The sequence below is a fragment of the Macaca mulatta genome, chromosome 5, assembly GCF_049350105.2.
Source record: "Macaca mulatta isolate MMU2019108-1 chromosome 5, T2T-MMU8v2.0, whole genome shotgun sequence".
Lineage (NCBI taxonomy): Eukaryota > Metazoa > Chordata > Mammalia > Primates > Cercopithecidae > Macaca > Macaca mulatta.
The window spans coordinates 40,111,225-40,127,297 of record NC_133410.1 but is presented as its reverse complement, the minus strand read 5'-3'; the positions used below and the strand labels follow the sequence as shown (position 1 = coordinate 40,127,297).

At 44.2% G+C, this 16,073-nt stretch overlaps 1 protein-coding gene and 1 pseudogene across 29 annotated transcripts in view; both read left to right on the top strand.

Moving 5' to 3' along the window:
* APBB2 (amyloid beta precursor protein binding family B member 2) overlaps positions 1-16,073 on the top strand; it is a 408,181-nt gene that overhangs the window by 334,773 nt on the left and 57,335 nt on the right. The gene's annotated exons all lie outside the window — the stretch shown is intronic.
* On the top strand, positions 15,605-15,715 carry LOC114678609 (small nucleolar RNA U13; annotated as a pseudogene).

Here is a 16,073-nt window from a genome sequence, read left to right as displayed (position 1 = left end):
AGCTGGGATAACAGGCACGTGCCACCATGCCCGGCTATTTTTTGTATTTTTAGTAGAGACGGGGTTTCGCCATGTTGGTCAGGCTGGTCTCGAACTCCTGACCTCAGGTGATCCGCCCACCTCGGCCTCCCAAAATGCTGGGATTACTGGTGTGAGCCACCGTACCCGGCCATTTTTTTTTTTTTTAAAGGAATGAGGTCTTACACTGTTACCCAAGCTAGAGTGCAGTGATGTGATCATAGCTCACTGCAGCCTTGAACTCCTTGGGCTCAAGTGATCCTCCCGCCTTGGCCTTCTGTGTATTATAATAGGGTATAGGCCAGGCTGCTGCCACAAGTACTCTGCAGTCCACTGGCTTCAGTGCCAGAAGTTAGTTCTCATGCCACAGCTGCAGTGGGCACCGCCACCTGGCAGAACAGCTCTGTGCCACTCAGGGGCTCAGGCTCCTTCCAGATTGTTGCTCTGCCATCCCTCAATTGTCATCCTGGCCTGACCAGGCCAAGTGACTTGTCTCCAAGTTGAAGACACCTGGAACTTGCACACCTCAGGTACAGTCACATTCCATTCACACCCCACTGGCCACACTCAGCTGCAAAGGACTCTGGGAACTAGAGTCTGTAGTTGCACAGACATTTGCCAAGTTAAAACTCAACCACCAAAGAAGAAGTTTAACAGCTAATGTTCTGACGCAGCGTGAAAACCAGTCGCCTCAGGTTTCTCACTCCCACGGCCTGTTGCTTCCTGTACTAGAGTCATTAAGCAGCTGTCCCCTCAGCTCCAAACCCACACTTCCCCACTCAGCTTTGTGATGCTGGGGCTGGGACTCTGCAAACCATGCTCCTGCTTCTCTCGTCTGCTACCTGTTAGACTGACGACTGTGCAGCACTCGAAGGCGAACTGCCAGGTGGAGGAGGAAGGAGGAACTTGCTCCCTCCTTTGCTTCCTATTTCTCTGAGCACCATCCTAGAAACACATCTTTATCCCAGTTGCATCGGTTCTGAACCCAGTTTGCAGTTTCTCCAACTTCACAGAAATGCAGAACTGGCTTCATCACATGCCTTCTTCAGAGGTTCCAGCACAATCAGCAGTCAAGCCCTCTTTTTAGGTCTCGGTCCTGGCCCTGGGGTCCCTCCTTCAAGCCTGGGGGCACCACCAGCAGCCAACAATGCCTCTTCCTCTGCAGTCAGAGGTTTTTCTCCAGGAGGTTCTTCCGTGATGCGTCTGTGTTTTAATGATTACAACCTCTCTCCTCTCTTCCCTCAGCCCTGCAGGTCAGAGCCCCCCTCTTGCAGTTGCAGCCTCCATGGGAGCTTTCTCAGGATCCCCTTTTGCCATTGTAGTTACTAGTTAAAATTCTTTGTGCTATTCTCCGTTCAAATGACTGGTGTGGTTTCTGTCTCCTGCCTGGTCCTGCCTGTCCCCTCCCTGGTTGACCTTTAAGATTGAATTAGCCCTGAATAAAAGGGACAGCCACTCACACAGTGCAGAGTCTGTGCGCCATATGGAGGGCAGTCAGGAACGCTTTTCTGAGCAAGCCAGTGTGGCTTTTTCTGTTTAACTACACCACACTGCAGGTGACACCGCAGCCCCTGTGCCAAGGAGGCTTCCCTTCTAAATTAGTAGAAACTGTCCGTGATAAAGGGCAGTGTTTTAGGTGACAGTGATTTAGAAATGGGTCTTAGCCGGGCGCGGTGGCTCACACCTGTAATCCCAGCACTTTGGGAGGCCAAGGCAGGTGGATCACTTGAGGCCAGTAGTTAGAGACCAGCCTGGCCAACATGGTGAAACCCCATCTCTACCAAAAATACAAAAATTAGCCAGGTGTGATAGTGCACACCTGGAATCTCAGCCACTTGGGAGGCTGAGGCAGGAGACTCGCCTGAATCTGGGAGGCAGGGGTTGCAGTGAGCCAAGATCACGCCGCTGCACTCCAGCCTCGGTGACGGAGCGAGAGTCTCTATCCAAAAAAAAAAAAAGAAAAAAAAGAAAAGAAAAGAAAAAAAGAGAGAGAAAAGGAATAATGGGTCTCTCTTGTTTTTGAGCTGATCCGAAAGTTATCTCTGTTTCTTCTTGGTCATTGTTTTTTTTTCCCTAGGAGTGATTAGGTGGGGTCTCGGTTTGGAAGAAGTAGAGTTTCCTGATGACATCTGGTAGGGGATTCTCTGAGCCAGACAGTAATGAAAGATTGATGGAATTCCAAGTCTGCCGATGAAAGTTTAATCTATGGTATGTGCTGTCTTGCCTCAGGGAGAAAAGTCTTCAGGGAGGAGCAATAATTCTCTCCCTAAACTACAGTATTGTCTTGACCTCTAGAGTTAATTTCTCTTTAATGCAGCTCCATGATAAGCAAAGGCATCACGATTTACTTGACCATTTTGCTGACTTACACTGTGGTTCTATTTTCTCTCTTTAAAAGTGGCTTCCGTGCCTTCCATTAATCATGATGGGATGCTTGCGATACTTTCAGCACAGAATAACCTTTAAGGAAAGACATTGTAAGTGATTGTCCAAGAACAGTTTCCCTTAGAGGAAAGTGGGAGGGCATTTTCAGACAGATTGTTCATGGCGGTACTGTCCCTGTTCATGAATATATGAAGACGACAGTTTCTCCTGAGAAATACATCATCCATTTTGGTAACTCTGGCTCAAAGCATAGTTCAGGATTTCTTGTGAACATGTTTCAGTAACAGCCAGTGAAGTGTGGGGGCTTGAGGCTGTTGTGTCAAGACAGAGCAGAAAAGTCTGATGATGATCTCTGAACAGCGTCCTTCTGGCACTTCCCCTGAGTCCTGAGCCAGACAAAGGATGGGCCTTTCTGGATGCAGAGCGAGGGAGATCCATCATGTTTGATTCTCTGTGTACATCCTCAAAGTGCCATGATCTTCTTTGAATACTTGGAGCATCCCAGGAAGAGAAGAGTCATTTGAGTAAAGAAATAGCCTAACAACCCATGTAAACATGGGTGAGTGTTTTTGAGAACAGAGGAAGTCGTAACCATGATAACCCAGAGCTTACGCAGATGTTCAGTGCATGGTTAGGTGCTTGAAGAATTACTAAAAGCCTTGTGTTGTTGCAAAGGAAGGTGCAGTTACCACTTTTCATACACGAGTTGTCACCTGGTATATTTTTACTCAAATGTCATCATCCTGATGATTTTTGGTTTCCTGGGGAGTCCAGTGACTATGAACTTAGTGCAGCACAGTTCGTCACTGGGGAAGAAGAATTTGAGAACATCAGGTGGAACTCAAGGAGTCTCATTGTGTATAATTATGTCAAGTTTTTGAGAGCTAGAGAAGGTGAAGAGAAGGAATACTGGAGTAGGAATCTCACCATTTGCAATGTAATCGTGCCTCTTCCCTTGCACTGATGCTGGGGTACTCTGTGTCCCACTCTCTCCACCCGCAGTGGAGATCATCTCTGGGGTAGCTGAAATATGGAGGTGCTTTCATGCAAGGATCACAAGTGCCATCATTCCCAGTGGCACTCTTTTTATTAACATAGTAATATTTCCTCGAAATACTGTCCTGGGTCTGTTGGGTGTGGTGGCTCATGCCTATAATCCTAGCACTTTGGGAGGCTGAGGCGGGCAAATCACCTGAGGTCAGGAATTTGAGACCAGCCTGGCCAACATGGCAAAACCCTGTCTCTACTAAAAATACAAAAATCAGCTGGGTGTGTTAGCTCATGCCTGTAATTCCAGCTACTTGGGAGGCTGAGGCAGGAGAATCACTTGAACCCAGGAGGCAGCGGTTGCAGTGAGCTGAGATCGTGCCATTGCACTCCAGCCTGGGCTGCAGAGTGAGACTCCATCTCAAAAAAAAAAAGAAAAGAAAAGAAAAGAAAAAAATATATTGTCCTGGGTCAACCATAACATATTATTAAAAATAAGGAGAAATTTAACATGAGAGCTTAGTATTGTTCTCTTTTACTTTTAATATCTAGAAATTATCTCTAATTAGTTCATAGTGAGTCTCGACTAATGAGTTGGTGACTCTTCATAGAGTTCCCTAGAGCTATTTGATGCTGCCCTTCGAAGGCTAAAATTGTTGTTTAGAGCCCCTGAAAATGGCTTTGTATTTTTCTAACCCTCTTATGAAGTCAGAATTGGTGTTTACGTATCAGAGCTGTGAACTCAAGCCTTGGAATGGCTTGTGTTCGGAGGAGTTATTTTTTGATAAAGAAAAGTGAGAATGTAGGAGAATTACCCTGTCATGAATTTGCAGCTAGCCTTTGGGTGGACTGAAAAAGTCTTGGTCACTTGGGAGCCAAGGGTTCCTGCTGCTGTCGTACGTGAGTCCACGTGAGGCTGCACCAGTTTCCCTCTGGGACCCACGTTCTAGTCTCCTCCTGCTCACTGGCCTCTCTGTGAAGATAAGAAGACAGTAGAGTTATGTTCCCTGCAGTCCCTTGAAGCAGCACACATACTTTGGGCTCAGGCACTGGGTCCCATGTTTCTTTGTTGTAACTTCAACTGGGAATTCTGTTCTTCTAGGCTATTCACCAAAGAGTGGCCTAGGGACGTACTTGTTTGAAAAGGGAAGACAGGAAAGGAAATCAAAGACAAGAATTAGGAAATTGAATCCAGAGTCCTCAAGCAAGAGCCCAATTTCCAAGAGTAAAAAGGTCTTGGGAACAGAATCATGCAGGCGCGGTCATGGCAGCCAGAGGACGGAAACACCAAATCACATGTGGGGCCAAAGAAAACGAAGGGAGCCAGAGAGTCGACTTAAAATGGAAAGAATAAACCTCTCCAAACCCAGGAAGAATGATTGAGGCTATAAATAAAGGAACACAGAGTGAGGGACAGACTCATTCTGTCTGCTCTGACACCATTCACCCATCTAGAGGAGTGTGATGGGGGAGGGGAGAGTCAGAAAAATAAAACCCAGAAAATGTTCTCATTCAGTCAGAAATTTTATACCAGAAATACTCCAAAGAGGAAGAAACATTTGAAAGTCCTGAGGTGGGACAGGATGAGGTAGGGGGCACAGGTACAGTCTCTGAGGGAGATCCGGACAGGAGGGATGGCAGGGACACAGTGGATGAAGACGGATGCTGACATGGCAAACAGACAGGTAATGTGATGGGGACGACAAAGCCAAGCAGACGCAGGCGCCTTTCTCTCGTGGGCAGTGCGTTAGATAAGCTTCTGATTGCTTCTCTTTTTTTTTTTTTTCTGCTTTTTTGTTCTGTTTGGAATAGAGTCTCACTCTGTCATCCAGGGTGGAGTGCAGGGGCAAGATCTCGGCTCACCTCCACCTCCCAGGTTCAAGTGATTCTCATGCCTCAGCCTCCTGAGTAGCTGGAATTACAGATGTGCGCCACCACACCCAGCTAATTTTTGTATTTTTGGTAGAGACGGGGTTTCGCCACGTTGGCCAGGCTGGTCTCGAACTCCTAGCCTCAAGTGATCTGCCTTCCTCAGCCTCCCAAAGTGCTGGGATTACAGACATGAGCCACCAAGTCCAGCCTGATGGCTTCTCTAGTGCTCAGCCACCCACCCTGTCTTGCTGAGTCCGCCCCTTTAGGAAAACGTTCCAGCTGCATTTTCAAGGGCTACTTTTTCTCTGAACCAAGCACCCTGCCCACTGGAGAGCCATCTTCAGGCAGGGCTCATGAGCCTCATGCCCTGAACCCTGAGCTGCCCTGCCCGGAGTGTGGCAGGTCATGATAGAGTTAAGAGTCACTTTGCCACTGGACAATAGTTCCTGACACGTGGCTCCTACCTCTCTGATCCCTAAATCCTTCTTGCCTCTTCCCTAAAGGAGAGCTCCTGAATGTGAATTTGTTGGAAACAACGCCGGAAAACTGCAAGTCTCAATCTTCAACTCAGCAGAATCAAACGTTCCTGTGTGGTCCTAAAACCAGGTCTGTCCCAGCAGGTGAACTAAACAGGGCACAGCAGGATGAGTTTGCAGGAATTTTATATATAGCACCGATGAAGGCATTAATGCCATTTTTCAAAGAGTTGACCCTTCTTTGATTACCAAATCTGTGAAATAGAGATTTAGTTCAGATTGAAAGTATCTGATCCCCTCTGACCCTGGCTGTCAGCACTACACCCCTACATGACACCTTGATACAGACCTGGAATGAGGATGGGAACAAGGATGAGAGGGCACATGTCATCCCTGAGTCCATAAGCAGCATCTGAGCTCCAAAGAATTGAGTTGTCTTTTGAGAGAAGCCTCTTTCCTAACCACATGCCACAAGGTTTTAGGGGGTGTGGCCCAACCTTGGCTAACCTAGGCTAGGCCACCTTTGCTCTCAGATGGGTAACAGCTGTCTGCTGGGATGCCAAGGCAAATCTGTTATACTCCACATTGGCCAAGATGGAGAGTATCATCTTGAAACATCACACTCCTGACCCCATTTTCAAAGCTGTTCTTTGTATTCATTCTCCCATGTTCTCCATTCATACATTCACTCATTTCAGTATGTGTTCATCCACTGGACTTACGCTGAGCCACCATGGTTAATGGCTCTGCCATCTAGTCAGCCATACAGGTCAGCAGTGTAGGAGCCCCTGACCCTGCTCCTGTGGGTCCTCCCCACCCACAGTGGTGGTCAGTCCTAAGGAGTCTACCTCCTTAATACCTAGGTCAGAGTTAAAAACAGGCAATCATATCGACAGTGTGTAATGATTCAAATATCCATCAGCAGGTAAATAGATAAACAAACCATGGTGTATCGTACAACAGATATCTATACAGCAGTGAAAAGGAACCAGCTGTTGATACAGTCGGCCCTCTATATCTGCAGATTTTCTACATTGACACATTCAACCAACTGCAGATGGGAAATATTTGGGAAAAAAAAATACACAATGAAAAATAATACAAGTTTTTAAAAACAACACAGTATAACACTTATTTACGTAGTTTTGCATTGTATTAGGTATTATAAGTAATCTAGAGATTATTTAAAGTGTACAGGAAGATGTGCATATGTTATATGCAAATACTGTGCCATTTTATATAAGAGGCTTGAGCATCCTTGGGGGTCCTGGAACCAATTCCCTGCAGACACCAAGGGACAATGGTATACACAGCAACATGGTGAATCTCACAATAATTGTGCTGAGTGAAAGAAGCCAGATCAGAAAAAAAGGTAGCGTGTGATTGCATTTATGTAAAATTCTATAAATGCAAGGTAAACTAATTTGTGGTGACAGAAGGCAGTTCAGTGATTACCTGGGGAAGGACAGAAGGCAGGGATTATAACGAGGCAGGAAGCATCTTTGAGAGTTACAGATAAGTTCATTATGTTGATGGTGGTAGTAGTTTCACAGGTACATATATATATGTCAAAACTTATCAAATTGGATATTTTAAATATATGCAGTTTGTTGTATATCAATTATACTCAATAAGGTTGTTTAAAATAAAAGTTTTAAAATATGCAGTGAGTGCATACCAAAGATTTATTTAACTCATGAGCCAGCTACCAACACCAGTTCAAAGGAGCCTAAGGAAGGCTGAGAATCTTCTAAACCTGATAACCAAGCCACCAGGAAGCACGTGTGCTTTCAAGAATTTGGAAAGGTTTCAAAAAACCTCAAGCCAGGAAGAATCACACACATACACAAACACACACGTCCTGCTGCCTAGACACAGCCTAATAAAACAGTTGAAACCAAAGGCATAACACAAATCATAACAGCAGCTAGAAGAAAAGAGAAAATGCTCGAATAGATGACTAAGGTGGATACAAAACTGATTAATGTCCTACTGGTAATGAAATCCTCACTTTTGGGGTTTTGGGTTTTTTTTTCTTAGCAGAAAGTTGCAAAAATTACTTGTAACATATTAATGTTCTACAAATTAACAACTACTCTCCCAGAGTCTGAGCCCTAATCACTAACCAGCAAAGTTAGATGAAAATACAATTCCCTAGAGCTGGGCTGTTCATTTCGGTGAAGGCCTTGAGCACTTGAAATCTAGCTGGTCTGAATTGAAATGTGCTGTAAAGTATAAAATACATGCCAGAATTCACAAACATTGTATTAAAAAGATGTAAAATGTCCCATAACAGTTTCATATTGATTACACATTGAAATGATAGTGTTTTGGACATACTAGCTTAAATAAAATATTAAAATTAATTTCACTTCCATTTTCCAATTGTTTAATGTGACTACTAGAAAATTTTAAATTACTTAATGTGGCTTGTATTGTATTTCTGTTGGACAGCACTGCCCTAGTGAAGTTAGTAATCCTTAGGAGGGTCTGTTAAGTATTGCTCTACTGTGACATTGAAAGACACAGTCCTCCTTTTGTCTTATTTCTAAGTGTTGGTTAATTTTTCTTAACTACTTCTTATGCCTATTCCTCCACCCCTGATCTTTAGCTCCCATCTGTCTCTGTGTCCTTGACAATCTGCAACCCAAGTGATTTTTCTGATGGGTAAAAAGACATGACATGTTCCCTGCTGCTCAGGATGGAGCCAAACCCCACGGTGTGATATGGCCGGTCTCACCCCTGCCTGTCCCCATCCCAGGCAGCACAGCTGAGCCAAGCACTTACCCAGCTGCACCGGACTGTGCCTTCACACACTTAGCTAACAAGAATGTCACACAACAGTTCTCATTTGCACTGTGTGCCCTGCCCTTTGATTTTTTTTTTTCTTTGCTACTCTTTTAACTTCTGAAATGCCGTTTGTGACCCCTGATTGGTCATAGTTTGAATAACACTGAATCTTGGTCAAGTTTTCTAAGAAGTTTTTAAGCTGAGCACTCTACCAGCTTAGTAACTGATGTTTAAAGAAGAGGAAATTCCACACTCACATCGTTTTGGGAAACACTGTAGGCAATGTCCTGCTCTCAGAGAAAGCCCCTAAAACCTCAGCTGCTGAAGGCTCTGAGCTGTCCCGCAGTCAACACTAGATAAGCAGAAGACATATTATTGGCTTCGTTATCAGTGAACCTTCAGAGGGCCAGCACTTCTGGGACCCACCAGGTCAGAAAACATGGTTCTAGGGATTCTGAATGAGAACATTGTTATCTGGGCACAGGATAAGGAAGCTAGATTTTCAGACTTTCATTTACTTAGCCCCGCCCCTGCCTCCTGTGCCTTCCCTGAAAAGTGTTGTGTTCTTATGAACAGCACTTCCACTGCATTCAATGCAGTAGTAAGTGATGATCCCATGATGGAAATCTCTCCTTCTTTGGTAGTATCATCACCGAAGACGTCCTTTATATTGTTAAATTGCCCTGGGATAAAAAACTGAAATGCAGATTTCTTTTAGATTTCAGTCTCTAGAAAATATTGTCTGTCAAAGGATTTGCATGTAAGAATTTGGTTAACTGAGAAAATTGTATAGTTTATCATGTTTCCCTTTTTGCTACAAAGTTTCAAGTTAAATTAAACCCTCAATTGCAGTAATTAAATCAGATAGAATCATATAACATTGCTGTTTTTGTGAATCAGAAATGGTTGAATATGGTTCCAACTAATATTTTGCCTAATTTATAGAATTACTTTCTCTTCCTTATATTTGGCTTTAAATTTTACTTTTCTAAATTTATGATAGGCTGTGTGTGCCCTTTATAGTAAGCCACTTAATTCTTTTGGGAAGGAAATGCCATATAAATTTTGGTAAATAAACAGAGTTCAATTGTAATGCCCCATTAACCAGTGAGTGTTTAAAATACAGATTTTTTCTCTGACTTCTCTATCATTCAATAATTGGGAAATGCTATGCATTCTAAAACAGGAGTATTTTGAGAATTTTTTTCCTTCTGTAAAATCCCTAAGCAGCTAAAAGAGCACAATGTTCAAAATTTATCTCTACAGCTAATTAATATTTATTGACCTATCCAAATGACACTTGTGGCCTTCCCCATTAATCAGAGAATCGTAGTGTCATAGAACCACCTCAACCCTAGAGGTACTTGCTTGCCAAACAAGTTTTGCAAGGAATCCCACCAGGAATCCCATTGTGAAGATTAGCAGCAATTGCTAAAAGCATTATAGCTAATGGATGCTGTGAAATTTCTTAATATATTTCCCCCAACAAATTCAGTGGCATAGTGTAATTGTCTCAGCCCCTTCTTACCTAAAGGAAATGTCCTGATTCATCTCTCTACAGCTTTGAGCTTGCTTTGTCTTCTTCACTGATGTAAGAGAAGGTGTAGAAGTTATTTATTAAGAAAAATAAAACCTGATACTATTTATTAAATTCACTAAGTCAAGGGTTAAAAATAAAGAGGGAAATTTTTTTAAATAAAAGATAAGGTTTAAATATGTCTACCCTGTACAAATTAGAGTGCTGCTTAAAAAAAAAGAGAAGATACGTATCTTAAGTGGTCAAATCTTGGGTCACTTCTAATCATAACATTGTTAATCATTCTCTTAGGCCCCAGAACTGGTAGAGCAGATTATACCACAGAAGTATGCTAACCAGGGCAGGAGGATAGAAATGGCTCTCATCATCCATATAGGGTACTATCTTTTTTTTTGTTTTGTTTTGTTTTGAGATGGAGTCTTACTCTGTTGCCCAGGCTGGAGTACAGTGGCACGATCTCAGCTCACTGCAACCTCCGCCTCCTGTGTTCAAGCAGTTCTCCTGCCTCAGCCTCCTGAGTATCTGGGATTATAGGCATGCAACACCACGCTTGGCTAATTTTTTGTATTTGTAGTAGAGACAGGGATTCACCATGTTGGCCAGGCTGGTCTTGAACTCCTGACCTGAGGTGATCCACCCGCCTCAGCCTCCCAAAGTGCTGGGATTACAGGCATGAACCACTGCACCCAGCCCCATTTTTTTTAAACCTTTATCATTATAATTTAACCAGATTTCTTCCTGTGTATCTTACAGTGATCTGTAAAGTTGGCTTTCTTCATGTCCAAGGCCACATCTTCCTCATTCCTAACTTGAGATGTCAAGCCATGGAATTCCTTTTCTCCCTCCTTGTTCCTCTATTGATCCCATCTAGCTTTCTGGGGATTTACTGGACACTCATGTATTCAGTCCCTAGCATGTGTCTGCCACTATGCTTGGCATCAAGGATGTGGCCATGAATGAGAACACCATGGTTCTTGCCCTCATGGGATGTACTAAGAGGAAGAGACAGGTAATGACATGGGCCCGTGAGTCCCATGAAGCACTTTCTAACATGACTGTCAAGCCCTATGCCAGTATTATGTGACATCCCTGTCCTTAGGACTTACTGCAGGTCCCACCTGTTCTGTTAGCCTTTCTATCACCATTCGTGTCCTTCAGCACAGGCTAGGTTAGACTGTAATAACAACCAAAAATCTCAGTGGCTTGTAACAACTCTTCCTGCTAAATGTCCATGGTAGGTTGGCTGAAGACACGGCTTCCTGGGTCATTGTCCTCATTCTCTGTCTAAAGCTGATGATACAGTCACTATCTAGACTAGAGTATTGGCAACAATGGTGGCAGAAGGAAAAGATGCACTGACTCTGAACATTTCTGCTGGAAATGATGCTTAGTACTTTTGCTCACATTTCACTGGCCAAAGCAAGATGCGTAACTGCGCCTCACTTCAAGGAGTGGGGAAATATATGCCACCCCTACAAATGGGAGTGAATCTTCACAGCACACCGTGCCCTGTGCTGTCTTTCACCTCTGCAGTCATGCATGTCTTTATGGTACTAGATCTCTTCAACCTCGGATTGTCACTAATGTCACAGATGTGTATGTCTCCCTGGTTAGACTGTGAATTCCTTGACGGCCAGTGCAATGTCTTATACTTCCTTGTGTGTGGTTCAACATGAGTGTTATACTTATATTAGATGCTTAAGAATACTTTTGATTATCTGAAGGGGAGAATAATCAGAACTGTGCACGTTTTGACACAATGGTTTACTGAAAGTCTCTGCACATTATCTCCATTAGTCCTTTCAGGACTATAGGGTGTAGCATTATGTCCCTTTTACAGATGAGGAAACTGAGACCTAGAACTTCTACACGACTTGCTCAGTTTTATACAAAAATGTGGCTGAACTGTGTCCGAAACCATGAATTCTAAATTAATGACTCAATGTTTCCTACTCCTTTTAGCTGTTAATATGGACACTGCAGTTATCTGGTGTGGAGGCCAACATGAGGGAAGGTAGAGGAAACTTCAGAAAAGGAGTTGAGGCCAGGTGCAGTGGCTCATGCCTGTAATCCCAGCACTTTGGGAGGCTGAGGCAGGCGGATCACTTGAGGCCAGGAGTTCGAGACCAGCCTGGCCAACGTGGCGAAACCCCGTCTCTATTAAAAATACAAAAAGCAGCCTGGTGTGGTGACCTGCGCCTGTAATCCTAGCTACTCAGGAGGCTGAGGCAGGAGAATCCCTTGAACCTGGGAGGCAGAGGCTGCAGTGTGCCAAGATGGCACCAATACACTCCAGCCTGGGCAACAGAGCTAGACTCTGTCTTGAAAAAAAGAAAGAAAAAGAAAAGGAGTTGAGAGTGCCTGAGCAGAATGGGGGTTTATCTCTTGGTACTTGGGGCCCAGCAGAGCTGGGGTGTACTACATAGCAATAACTGCCAGCTTGTACTTAGCAGGTCAGTGTATTTGTTTGCTGTAGCTACAAATTACCACAGATTTACTGACTTAAAATAACAGAAATTTATTCTTTCACAATCTGGAGGCCCAGAAGTTCAGTATCAGTCTTCTGTTGTTTTTCTCTGTAAGAGACAGGGTTTTGCTTTGTCACCCATGCTGGAGAACAGTGGCGCAATCATAGCTCACTGCAGCCTTAACCTCCTGGGCTCAAGGGATCCTCCCTCCTCAGCCTTCTCAGTAGCTGGGACTACAGATGTGCACCACCATGTTTGGCTAATGTTTTTTATTTTTAAAAAATTTTTTGTAGAGATAGGATTTCGCCATGTTGCCCAGGCTGGTCTTGAACCCCTAGGTTCAAGCGATCCTCCCACCTTGGCTTCCCAAAGTGCTGGGATTTTAGGCTTGAGCCACCGTGCCAGGCCTCCACATCAGTTTTCCTGGGCCGAAATCAAGGTGTAGGCAGAGCTGCACTCCCTCTGGAGGCTCTAGGGAGGAATCTGTTCCGTGCCTCCTCCAGCTTGTGGTGGTTGCCAGCATTCTTTAGCTGTGGCTACATCACTGTCTCCTCTTCCAAGTATGTAATCTTGCTACCTCTCTCTTAGAAGGACACTTAAGACTGGATTTAGGACCCACTCAGGTAATCCAGGATAATATCCTGATGTCAAAATCCTTAGCTTAGTCACATCTGTGAAGACCCCCTCACCGCGCACCCCTTTATTTTATTTTATTTATTTTTTTTTTTGAGATGGAGTCTCACCCTGTTGCCCAGGCTAGAGGGCAGTAGTGCAGTCTTGGCTCACTGCAGCCTTCACCTCCTGGGTTCAAGTGGCAATCCTCCCGCCTCAGACTCCTGAGTAGCTAGGACTACAGGCAAGAGCCACCATACCCAGTTAATTTTTGTGTTTTTAGTAGAGACGGGGTTTCACCATGTTGGCCAGGCTGGTCTTGAACTCCCTACCTCAGTTTGTCTGCCCACCTGGGCCTCCCAGAGTGCCAGGATTACAGGTATGAGCCACTACCATGCCCAGCCATTAAATATATATATATGGCTGGGTGCAGTAGCTCACACCTGTAATCCCAGCACTTTGGGAGGCTGACGTGGGTAGATCACCAGAGGTGGGAAATTTGAGACCAGCCTGGCTAACATGGTGAAACCTCGGCTCTCTACTAAACATACAAAATTAGCTGGGCGTGGTGACGCGCGCCTATAACCCCAGCTACTTGGGAGGCTGAGGCAGGAGAATCACTTGAATCCAGGAAGTAGAGGTTGCAGTGAGCTGGGATCATGCCACTGCACTCCAACCTGGGTGAGAGTGAGACTTGGTCTCCAAAAAAAAACAAAAAAAGTATGTGTGTGTGTATATATAATCTATATAAGGTAACACTTGCAGGTTCCAGGGATTAGGACCTGATTTCTTTGGGATTTTTTTTCAGCCTTCTACAGTCAGGGCAGTGGGAGCCCCTTCTGCTACCCAGCTTTGCTCCTCCATCTTCCTCACCCAGCTGTCTTTCCTCTAGGTGGTACCAATTATATGGCATCTTAAATGAAAGGGCCTTTGGAGTCAGGCACACTGGTTGACTTCCTGATCTGCCTCTGTTAGCTGGGTGACCCTGAGCCAGTTACACACGGTGCCCCAGGGCCCTCTTTTGTAGAGATGGAAGCTTTGGAACCTTCATGCAGCTTGGTTATAAGATATTAAACGGCAGAGGGCTTGGCACGGGCCCCTGTCCCCTGGTGGGCACTCAGGAGAGAAGGCTGTCCCTCTGCTCTGCCTCTCGCTCCGCCCTCCCTCATCTGCACTGGCAGCAGCGGGCACAGTGGGCTGGAGGCAGAGGATGCTGCTCGTTGAGATTCCTGGAGCACTTCCTCCTGTTTGTTTTTCTCAGTGAAGTTAGCAACAGACAACGTTTATTAAATAATGAATCATTCTTTCCTAGAAGGATTATTTCATTTCATGGGTGAGCAGTTTATTGCCAGAGAATGATGTCTTCCCCCAAAATGATGTATAACATGGTTTGGTACCTAAGTTTTTAGACACTTGAATGTTTTTTCTCTCTTCCACTTAAACTTGAAGGTGGTGAAATGTAGTGCATATTCATTCACACTCTGTTCATTTCAGGAGACACCCACAAGCAGGGTGGGGTGGCTGGGGCCCACTTCGACCTCATATTTTCCTGTTTCTACAGGACTATATAGAATATTTACTAAATACTAGGTATTCAGTAATAAATACCATAAGCCTTCCTAGGTAATTAGCCTGTTAAGAAAAGTAAGCAGTTGTATAATTGGCAAGGAAATTAATACAAACATCTAAACCAAGAAATATCAAGCCTTTTTTTCTTGGAATTTTTTTCATTTCACGTATATTCCTTGTCTGCCTTCAGAATCTAAAATTCTGGCCCACTTTGTTTATAGAGTAGTCCCTTTAGATATTGGCCTTATTTTTAGGCCTCTTTTTCTTTTTTTTTTTTTTTCTTTGGAGGCAGAGTCTCAACCCAGGCTGGAGTACAGTGGCAAGATCACAGCTCACTGCAGCCTGGATCTCCTGGGCTTCAGTGATCTTCCCACCTCAGCCTCCAGAGTAGCTGGGATTACAGGCATGTGCCACTTCACCCAGCTAATTAAAAAAAAAATCATATTGATGGGGTCTTGCTGTGTTGCCCAGACTAGTCTCAAACTCCTGGCCTCAAGTGATCCTCCTACCTGAGCGTCCCAAAGTGCTGGGATTACAGCTGTGGGCCACTGTGCCCAGCCCATGTTAGTCCTAGGGCTAGGATTACTTGCCATTACCGCACACTGTTGATTATTATAGCTATATATGCAGCTTTAAAATTGGCTACACTGATTCCTTCTACTTTATTCTTCTGTTTATAGGCAGGTGCCTGTAATCCCAGCTACTCAGGAGTCTGAGGCAGGAGAATCACTTGAACCCGGGAGGTGAAGGTTGCAGTGAGCCGAGATCGTGCCACTGCACTCCAGCCTGGGCGACAGAGCAAGACTCTGTCTCAAAGAAAAAAAAAAAAAAAAGAAAGGTGGTGTGGGGACAAATCAAGGTAACACATGTACAAGAAATAAATATTATTGATCCTTTAGCAGTTCATAAGGTTCATAAGCATGGTGATTGGCCTTTCATGTGCATGTCTGAAATGTGCCTTCCACAAACCTTGTTACAAAGTTGGCACACAACCATTGATGTGAAAGAAAAAAGATGAAAATAAGAGGTCCTTGGTGGCAAAAATAATAACATGGCTCTTTGGTGGTTAAAAGGACCAATTTGGTCCAATCTCAACTCTTTAAATAAAAAGGAATTTTGCTTGAGGTAAGTAATTTAGCTCCTTTGTGGAAAGTTCTTTGACTTCTAAGATGATTCAGAGTTTGGAATTACTGATTTAGTCTTCTGACTGTATCAGGAGTCTTTAAATATACATTTTCCATTCAATTAATAAGTCATGAGTCCTGTTAATTTATCATCAGTGCAATCAGAAACCATCAAAGTAGACTCTGAGTTGCCAGCCTTTACTTCTGGTTAATCCTGACACATCTCATATGTCAT